The sequence below is a fragment of the Hippoglossus hippoglossus genome, chromosome 21, assembly GCF_009819705.1.
Source record: "Hippoglossus hippoglossus isolate fHipHip1 chromosome 21, fHipHip1.pri, whole genome shotgun sequence".
Classification (NCBI taxonomy): Eukaryota; Metazoa; Chordata; class Actinopteri; order Pleuronectiformes; family Pleuronectidae; genus Hippoglossus; species Hippoglossus hippoglossus.
In genome coordinates this window covers 17,073,846-17,084,281 of record NC_047171.1, presented here as the reverse complement: position 1 = coordinate 17,084,281, position 10,436 = coordinate 17,073,846, and positions in this window count along the sequence as shown.

Here is a 10,436-nt window from a genome sequence, read left to right as displayed (position 1 = left end):
GCTTCCTGATAGGAACAGGGAACCCTCTGATCTATTAAAACCCAAACATAAAAATGGATGCATCGGGGAAGTGCTGTTGCATCCAAGACTTTGTATAAAAAAAGCGATGGTGTACATAGAACCGCTAAGTTCTAGAGCGTAGCATCATAGTACCATTGAAAGACACCACACTGTATGCTAAATTTGAAGCTACCACCAATACACAAAGGTTTATGCTGTATCCTGCTCGCCTATCAAACACAGTAAAATCTTTATGGATGTTTAAATGAACATTGACACGTGTGCTGCTGATGGTCAATCTGACAGAAGGTCAGAGGTTTTGTGTGGGAGACAGAGGGAGAGCGAAGCAGAGAGTGCTGTCCCCCTATTCTATACCATTTGTGTTCAACTTTTAAAAATAAACAGTTAGCAGCGTTAACTATAGGATGCTAATCAGCTCAGAGATTTCATCCAGCCTTAGGAAGCTGAACACAGTGAGGAATGTGCCACAGTTGAATATCCTTCAAGATTTTTAAGCAAGCGGACAAAATATGGCAGATAGAGAAGTAATAAGCCGAAGTCAGGTGGTAGAATAAGAGGGTGCTTGGGTTAGACGGGAAAAAATAAAACATGGAGGACTGAGAAGACAATCTATTTAAAAGAGCCTCTCCTGTTGAGCCCAGAATGTTATTGCAGCTTTAAGTTAGTTGGTAAGCCACAGTTTCCTCCTCACAGCACCATGCATCTTAATCATTACCACCGTCGACCACAGATATAACAAATAACATAACTCAACAGAAGGGCCAATCCAAACAAACCAAAGTGGTGAAACACAGCAGGGCTGATAAAGAAACATTTGGACGGAATCTGTGGTAAGTTTGCAACTGGATCCTTCCTCCACCCTCCCTCTGAACTGCAACCCAAGAGGCATCAAGTCATTTGTCACTATGTTGGAAAGATGATTGGTATTGATCTGCTGGAACACTAAATGTCTTCTGTTTCATTTTTGATGGATAATAGTTATCCTTTGGTTTTAAATTGAAAAGATATGGACTCAAATTCTAAGAAAAAGACTTTCTGGAAAATGAAAAGGAACATTTAACATAGTTTATGTCTGGTCTGAAAAATAAAGTCAACCCGAGTGTGTCATTTGATCTTTTACTGAAGGCCCCACAGGTTTTATTGCTGTTATGAGACCAGGAAAAGTACCCTGTCCCAAGAGAGGGAGAGAGGAACATGATGTGACTGACGGAACAGAACGGTCCGCTCCCTGTCTGTCTTTAAACTTGCCACACATAGTGCTTAGTCCATCTGCCATCTTTTTTGGCCCATAAGTAAAGGATATATCTGTGGCATATATGTTGAACTAAAGGCCCTTTTACACTGTGCAGTTTTGCGCTCTCAGAGATTTAAGTTGACCTGAAGAATTTTTGTGGTGGGATAAACAATAAATAAATTAAATTGAGGCAAAAACTAAATTGATGGTGGCAAAAGGAGAAATATGAATGAATGAATATAACTTTGTTCAAATATTCAAACCATAAGGGCAGCGGATGACACGACCTGAGGACGTAGGTCGGCCCTCTACATCTACTAATCTGACATGACTCAGACAGTCTGATTGAGACCAGCATTCAATTAGACCCAACATGCAAAGAAGGACCTTGGATCTCACAACAATTGTCCAACCTTTGTTAAATCCCTGTGGTTGATTGAATAATCTGGTCAACTAAGCTGTATTGTAGCCTGGAAGACCTTTGGTAAAACCTCAAAGGTTATGTAGATTGATGTTTTGCCTTTAAGACACTCCCACCCGTTCATTTCAGCACGCTAAAGAAACGTTGAGTTGCGATAGATCACAGTGAACATCTCACTGGCTTCATTTTTTTCTTTGAAAGTGCATTTGAGGAAAATCCAGTGTTACACACAAACCACCACCCATTACAAAGCAAAAAAAAACACAAAACTTAAATTATGCTTTCCTCAAATTCCATGTTTGGTTGTTGTTTGACATGGCCAAGACAGTTTTCAAATGTATACCTGTTGCCAACTGCAGAGTAAAAAGAACAGAAAATACAGATACACTTTCACTTTAATGGATTGTGTTGTCCCAGAGGCTGGTCTCAACAAGTTAGGTTTCATATCACAGTGAGAGTAACAGAAACTCATGGCTACCTGTGAGGCAGGGAATGTGTAAATCCTCTGGAATGCTTTGGAGAGCGATCAGAAATAACACATGACATTTGCTCAATGAAAAGTTCAGAAAACATCTATGGCTCATTAAATACAAGAGTATTGACGACTGCAGGAAAGTATCATCAGATTAATGATTTCAACCAATTTCTATATAGGTCACTGAACAATGTTGTCATCTTCTGTGGACTGGTTTGCATCTACTCGTATATTATCTGCTGATGTAAAGTATTTGACATACTCCCATTCTAGTAAACAGTGTTTTAAACCAAATGAAAATGGTCCGGCCAAACTACTAAAGGGTGTAAACAACAGTAATAGCTGCCAGATTTGAAAGAAAACCCCAAAAGCCATCCTCCTCCGCTATTAACCAAAAGTCCCATGGTATTAAAAGAAGCCATCAGAGCAACACATGTGTCCTAATTCAAGGACTAGAAAACAACAAAATACAGAGCAAAAAATGTTATGTCCCCCTTAAAGGAGGACATAACATTTAAAAGAGTAGAGGAAAAGTTCTGTGAGTTTAATATTGTGGCTCTTACAACTGAAGTATTATGAAGATAAGATTAAATAAAACTTTATCGATCCACACACACAATTCAGTGGTTACAGCAGCAGGCAGGTCAGAATGAGATAAACAAGAGAATAAAAAGAAAAAAAAGAAAAAAAGGAAATAATATTAAAAAAAACATAAAAAAAAAAAAAGAAAATGCTGAGTATGTACATTATATACACCTTTCTCTGTAGTGGTTTGTATAGAAATGTTATAAAATAAAGTAAACTTTGGATTATGGATTGGTTGAACTTCGGGATGATGATCAACAGCGTGATTATTCTGCTACTGTCTGTGATTCACAGACTTTAATTAGACAGTGCAGCTCCTCTGTCCACATGAGCAGAGGTCCTCAGAGGGCGTTTGGGCCTCTCTGGTTTCTACACCTGCACACTGTCTCCAACCGTTTCCTTTTTCCACTCAGTGCCTTTCTCGTCCAAACGCTGCCTTGATGCTCCCGCCAGCAGGTCAGCGGTCACACACGTATGCACACACACGCACACACACACACACAAAGCACGTGGGGTTAAAAATGGAGGCGGGAGACTGCACTCGATCACAAATACCAATTTTGACATTATTTGGGGACAGAGGTGGGTGAAACCAGAACTTCTGGGTTTGGTTACAGACGAAAGAGAATAGCTTTCGAAATCCAGTGGACACTCGCAACTGCAGCACACTAATAGCTTAAAAATGTAATTGGTAAGTCCGAACATTGCAACTTGATATTGAAACAAAGCAGAGAAGGTAATTGACAGACATAACAGATTACTTTTGTTTATTTTACTGCTTGCTTTTCAATTTTTAAGAGTTAAAAATAAAACTCTCAGTCCTAATTCCAAGCAAATGGACAGTCAAAGAGCGGGAGAGAGATATCTGCAAGCCATCTCCCACCACCAGAGAGAAACATGTGTTCTGCTCAGCACATAACGTAACTCAGAGCATCTACAGTACACCCTGCCTGGTCGGGAGTCCCAAGCATTTAACCTCATGTGGGGTTGTTAACACTTTCAGAGTTGTTAACTTGAGATCGGTGTTCGAGCCATCTTTGAAACATCCTGCTAGGAGATACGACCTGACACAGGAATAATATTATTGCAACAGCTCCTTGTGATTGCACGTACACGAGCATGGTGGGTTGCCAAAGCATTTGTGTTATTTTTGGCACAGTTGCCTTTGATTCCCTCGAAATCTTGCAAACCACTGTTACTGTAAATGGATGGAAAGTGTTACGACACACCGAGCTTGAAATAAGTATTTAATCCACAAGTAAAGTAAAAATATTTCTTTTTTACTTTGACTTTGATACAAATGTTGTATACACTATACATCAAGTGTGGGTTTGGTAGGTTTGTTTGCAACTTCAGTTCTCTCTGGTTTTGTAAGAGCTGTCAAGGTCAATCGTCCAGTATTTGGGTCAACATGGCAAACAGCAGCTTGAGCAGTGAGGGCAGCTCATTCTAGTAATTTTAACTCCTCTTTCAGACACTGCAATGTCACAGTGACTGTGCACTTGTGAAAGATTAAAGTCTGTTCTTTCCACACACACAAAGCGCCAACCAAAGAAAATAAAGAGAGATGTTTCTGACTTTGATCTAAATTTGTGCAGGATCCTGTCCTGTCCCATCTTCTCTCATTAGCAGGCAGCATGGCGCCGACTGTTGTGCAAACAAAATAGCAAATAAGGCCTCCAGATGATCACGTCTGATGTCGCAAAACCAATACTGTGAAATCCTAATCCCATAACCAATGAGCACATTTATTTATTATGAACAAGTAAATATTAATCGAGTCACTAAAAGCCAGTGTAAATGCCAACAGTGTGTGAGCTCAGTGGATATGTGAGCAGCCTCTTACCAATCCAGAAAAAGCATAGTACCTGTCACTCACTATAAGCCAAGCTATAAGCACAACATTTTCATACACGTGAGCAGTTGTTTGCTCCCCCTGCTCCGCTGACAGAAGGTCTGGAGCGAGACGGCTGAGATCATGTTTTTCACACTCACATGTAGCAGCTCCAGTGCGGTGACACATCAAGTCCAGGGGTGAATGCTCCACCCACATAAAAGCAAAGGAGGATAAATGAAAAAAATGTGAGACTAATTTTGCATTTTGTATTCCAGTGGGGAAAAATGCCTCGTTGCATCAAAGTTTTTTTCTTTTTCTTCCTCTGCTTATTACTGTGGTTGGTGTCTTTATACAACACAACAACTATCACCAAAACAGACTGATTGTTGTTGCCAAATATGTAACTGATACTAGCTGATAAAGGGCCAATGGTTAGTGTTGCTGCCAAAGAATCTGGTTTGAATCTTCCCCTAATTAAAGCAGGATGAAAATAAGAGCTGGTTGTGATTATAAACTTTATGTTTTAAGATAAATCTGAGCTGCAGCATACAGAAGCTCACATTATATCTTGAAACACGTCCTCCCGCATGGGAAGTTATTTCAATTAATCGAATGAAGAAGAAACAACTTCCTGGAAGGTGATAGACACAACAACTGTTTGATGAGTAAGTCTAGAGTAGCAGTAACTCAACTAGGTTTACTTTTGCAGTTGTTGTTTTTTTATTTTTATATATATCTATATATGTATATATATAGATATATATAAATATTATAGTAAGCTACATAAACAGCTATAATAGCTATACCTAATACCAAATAAATAATAATTGAATCGATAAATGGCTAAAACTGATAGCTAGTAGTAACGAGTCAAATGGCTAATAAATGGTGAAATGTCTAAAAGTGATGTATTGAGACGTTGAGAAAGAGTAAGAGATAACTTGTTGAAACGTTTATCTTTTGCTACTGGAAGAGATGGACATAGTCCGAATGCAAATTTGAAAAACATAATGTTAAAGAAAGTTTTTTAAAATCATGGATCCGCACCAACATTTTATGGAATCTTTCTTTGCCCATGTCACATCCTTCCATCAAGTTTTATGGAAATCCAATCAGTAGTTTTTGCATAATCCTGCAAAAGTATGACCAAAAAACTTTAAAGTAAAAAAAATACAACACAACTCATCAGCTTCTTCTGACTGATGGACAAAGAATGAAACCAAAATCTCTCAAAGGGAAAAAAAGAGTTGAAAAGCCCTTTTTATTATAGCACCACAGGACCCTAAGTGTTTCCCCGGCAGACTCCTTTGGACGACTCGGTATCACAGCTAATGGCGTCACATTCTCCACAGAGACACGCACACTACTTCCCAACAGGAAAACTGCTCATCCCAGAACATCTGTGCGGTATAAATCAACCTCAGAGAGGTTACCTCACAAACCACCAGGCCTTAGAGTGACAAAGCAAGAAGCCCTCTGCAGCCAACGCCAAGCAAGAGAAAGGAATCTAACCATCACAAACTGCCATACATCATTTTTAATTGCCAAAACACTTAAATTATGCTTCAAGTGGGATTTGGGGATGAGAAATAGAGGCAGGCTGAAAAATGGGCTGATGCAATGGCAAGCTGAAATCAAACCCTGTTAGGGTAAATGTATATCAACACAGGTCTGTAGCGCTGTGTGGATGTTAAACTGCCTCAGTTGGCTGCAACTATAATTAAAATGATGCACTATAGGATGTCTAAATATTCCATAGCTCAAGTTCAGAGGCCAATAAAGTTATAATTAATGTTCTAAAAATCCTTTCCGTGCAAAAGAGTATTAGGAATTACCATTAAGGTCAAACTGAATTTATATTTCAATACGAGAAGGTAGAGCCCCACATTCCCCTTATGCAACCACATTTAAATCCATTATCAAGATATTTATTTGGATCTGCACCAAATTCCACACACTCAGAAATATCAGTCCCCTAAATGTGTCTAATTTCATCAAGATACATGAATTATTCTCTGAGAAATTAAGTAAATGTTGAAAAAAAAGATTTAAGTTTTGTGGAAATCTGTCCAGGACAATCAAACGGACAGGGATGAAAACATAGCCTCCATAGCAAGGTTAATCATTTCGTCTGCTACAGTATACACGTGTATCTGCTCTCTAAAGCACTTGTTCTCCTCGGGGGGGAACATGGGAAACCATTTTTCATGACTGTGCCCACTATTTCTGTATTGATTTATCAAAATATCATAAATTCTGGAGATTGTTTTTTCCATTTCAATGAAATCTTGGCATAAACCATAACGTCACGGTTCTGTCGCAGTTAAACTTGATTTTATATGTGTATTGTTAAAGCTTCATTAAATTATTTTTTGGTGGCAGTGCAAAAAGCTGTAAAAACAACATTGATTTATTATCACCTTCAAATGTTGCTATGGTGAACTCAGTTGCTTATTCCGACATTCAACAAATAATCCTTCAATGGGAAATATGAGTAACACCACTGAGAACAGCTGTCAGCTACGTTTGGAACACTGCTAATAGGAGAAGCCAGAGTGAACCGAAACAGGAAAGTTGCAGGTTGATAACAAAAACATAACAAAACATATAAATTATATAAATTATTATACAAATAATTCACAAGAAAACATATTGATGATTGATGAGTCTGACGCAATGTTCAGGCCAGCAGGACTAAGACTTGGACTCTCGTATCAGCCAGTGAACTCTTGCACTGATCGACTGATGACGTGGGCCGAAAAAAGAGAAGTAATCCAGCGACATGTTCTTTTTCTCAACCTTTCTCCCTCCAACATGTTCGTTCGCATCCTCCTCACTCCAACACACACCCACACAAAACCAAGTGGAGACTTTAAAGGGAATCCCCAAAAAATGAAAATGAGCTCATTATCTCCTCACCACTATGCAGATGGGGGGGGGGGGGGGGGGGGGGGGGGGGGGGGGGTGAAGTGTTTGAGTCAACAAAACACTTAAAAAACAGCGTTGCAGCCAAATCCAAAAGAATTCAAGTAACTGGGGTAACTTCTTCAAACGTAAAAAAAAAAAACACGTAATGCGTAATTTACACCATATTTTTAGACCAAATGTCCTCAGATATCCTTTTCCCGAGCCACGTCTGGCATCAGTTACAGCGGACGCCGTTTTGAGTCGAATTTTAATTCTTACGGACACTTGGTGACACCGCAGGAGCAGTATGGAGATGTTTCTGTTTAGTTTTTTTTACGTTTGAAGACGTTTACCCCTGAAACTCCAAAGGTGTTCTGTGAACTCAAACACTTCGCCCACCCCTCCATCTGCATAGTGGTGAGTAGATAATGAGTGAAATATCATTTTTGGGTGAACTATCCCTTTAAACTTGGCAAGCCTCTGCCTGGGAGTTCTAAGAAATGGTGTTTTTATCGTGGTTTTGGTCTCGGTTTCAGAATGATTTCCCCTAATATAGTTACAAGAACAAAAGAAATCCCCGGCAAGCTGCTCTTTGCACAGAATTAAAAAAAAGTACTTGTAAATATGGTCACATTCAGAGATACCAGATTTTGCCAGTAGCAAACTACTCCTGTGAATGGAAACTCACAGGTATATATAACAAAGTTCCTTCAGACAACTACATGCAGCCTTTCACAGCCAGCTGGTGAGGGCTAGGGTTACACTTCCTGCTCACTCTGTCATTTATCTGCTCATAAATCAGTAGACTTTTATAAGACTCTTAACAAGGTTCTGCAAACACACAAAGGAACGAGCTGCAGACTTAGTGAGATATCAAGTAACACCTCTGCAGGCTTATCAGTATAATTACATGTTGGGGAAAGAGCTGCTCACTTACATTATCCTCTGATTTATTGCCTTACGAGTAGAAATCTCATACAATCAGGTATTTAATGTGCAAAATTGATGTGCTTCTGCCAGACGTCACATCCACCACAACATTATTCAATCTGCGATCAGTGTCTCCAAACAGATTTCTAAACTTTCTCACTCACGAACACTGGAATTACAACGTAAAGGTTAAAATTGTCTTGAATGCCTCCAATTCCCTGATATGTGATATATACATTTCAAGGCTCATTTCAAATGAAAACATAATTTATTTGAGTTGAGATTGATGAAGCCAAAAGTAGACAGATACACGGCCCTCTGGTGGTTGGACCACGTCAAACACGTCCAAAACAGCAAACTCACCACACCTTCTTCGCTCAGAAGAGTTTCTACGGTTTTCCAAGGTCCAGGGTGACGTCTTTAAATGTTATGTTATGTCTGAGTAACAGTCCAAAATCCAATGGAAATAAAGGAATGGAGCAAATACTCAAAGGATTTAACTCTCTACTCAATTAATCAACACCTTTTAGATTTTTGCTATTGCCGATATATCCTAAAACTGACTTTTGTTTCCTTTAATCGTTGATTTAATCGTCTAAAAAATGCACATCATGGTTCCCAAATTCTTAATGTAAAGTTCACATATATATATATATATATGTGTGAACTTTACATATATAGGATATATCGGCAATAGCAAAAAAAGTAGAGCGTTAAAGCCTTTGAATTGTGAGTATTTGCTCCATTCCTTTATTTCCATTGGATTTTGGACTGTTACTCAGACATAACCTATAGACAGGACACACCTCTTTTTACTAGATTTGAATGCTTCTTATATTTTATATGAATATATTTTTAAAAAAAACATAGCTTCCATGGCATGTGACCCACGGACTCAAAACCAATACTGAATTGGATAAATACTAAAATCAAATAAAAAGAGGTGTGTCCTGTATATGTAGGGTATCAATACAAGTAGGTATTTGTTTATAGTAAGTGGGTCACATGAGTCAATGGGTCATTTTTATTAAATATAATTAATCATTTAAAATATAAGAACCCTGAAAATATATGCATATGTGAAAACTGCAATGTTGCGTATGACCAGGGGTGGCGCTGTTTCACTCATTTAGGAAATTGAGTAAATTTACATTGAGTATTTCCACTTAATACCAGAGTACTTTTATACCACACTACTTTTCAGAGGGAAATGTTTGATGCTATCTTTATTTTGTATTTATTCTGTTTTTATATATATATATATATATATATATATACATATTTGTCTTCTTTTATTTTCTTTTTTTTTAAAGCTCGTTGGTAAACTGTTGCTGTCTTAAACATGCTATATAAATAAGCTTTGACTTGACGTGACAGGAAATGATGTATACTATATATAGGCCCTACATCTGTTACTAGTTTACACAAGATTTACTGTATGCGTTTAAAATGAAACTACCAAGCAGAAATACAACTTTTGATATCACTAAATGACGGTGCAGTTTAAATTACAATATAATGGTTGCTCTATGAGTTACATTCATCATGTTGCTCTGAGCGTTTTTTGTATGACTGTAGAGACAGGATGGAAGAAGTTGGATTCATTTTCATTTGAAAGAATGATTGCAGGGGAATGACTTTACCATATATTACACACCCAGTGAATTGGCAGCGACTTGAGTGTCTGTCGCTGGGATCAGATGCTTCTCTCACATGGACAAGCTTCAACGCACCTGGTCAAGAACAACTGACATTAATGGAACTTCTCATCTGTTCCTCGCTCCTCGACCCAAATTATGCTCCGGCACGAAAACACTGCATGTCAGTCAGTCAGCGTGCAGTAATGGTTTCCTCCCTCATTCTGTGTTTTCCATTTTTCACCCATGTTGCCCTGCGCTGAAGTGACACTGACTTCATACTGGTAACTTGTCCAAACTGGGTCAGTGCACAGCCACTTGTTGCTGCCAGTCCTTGTCCAACAGTAACATTTAACACGGTGAGACGGAAGGCGGGCACACCCTCCTGC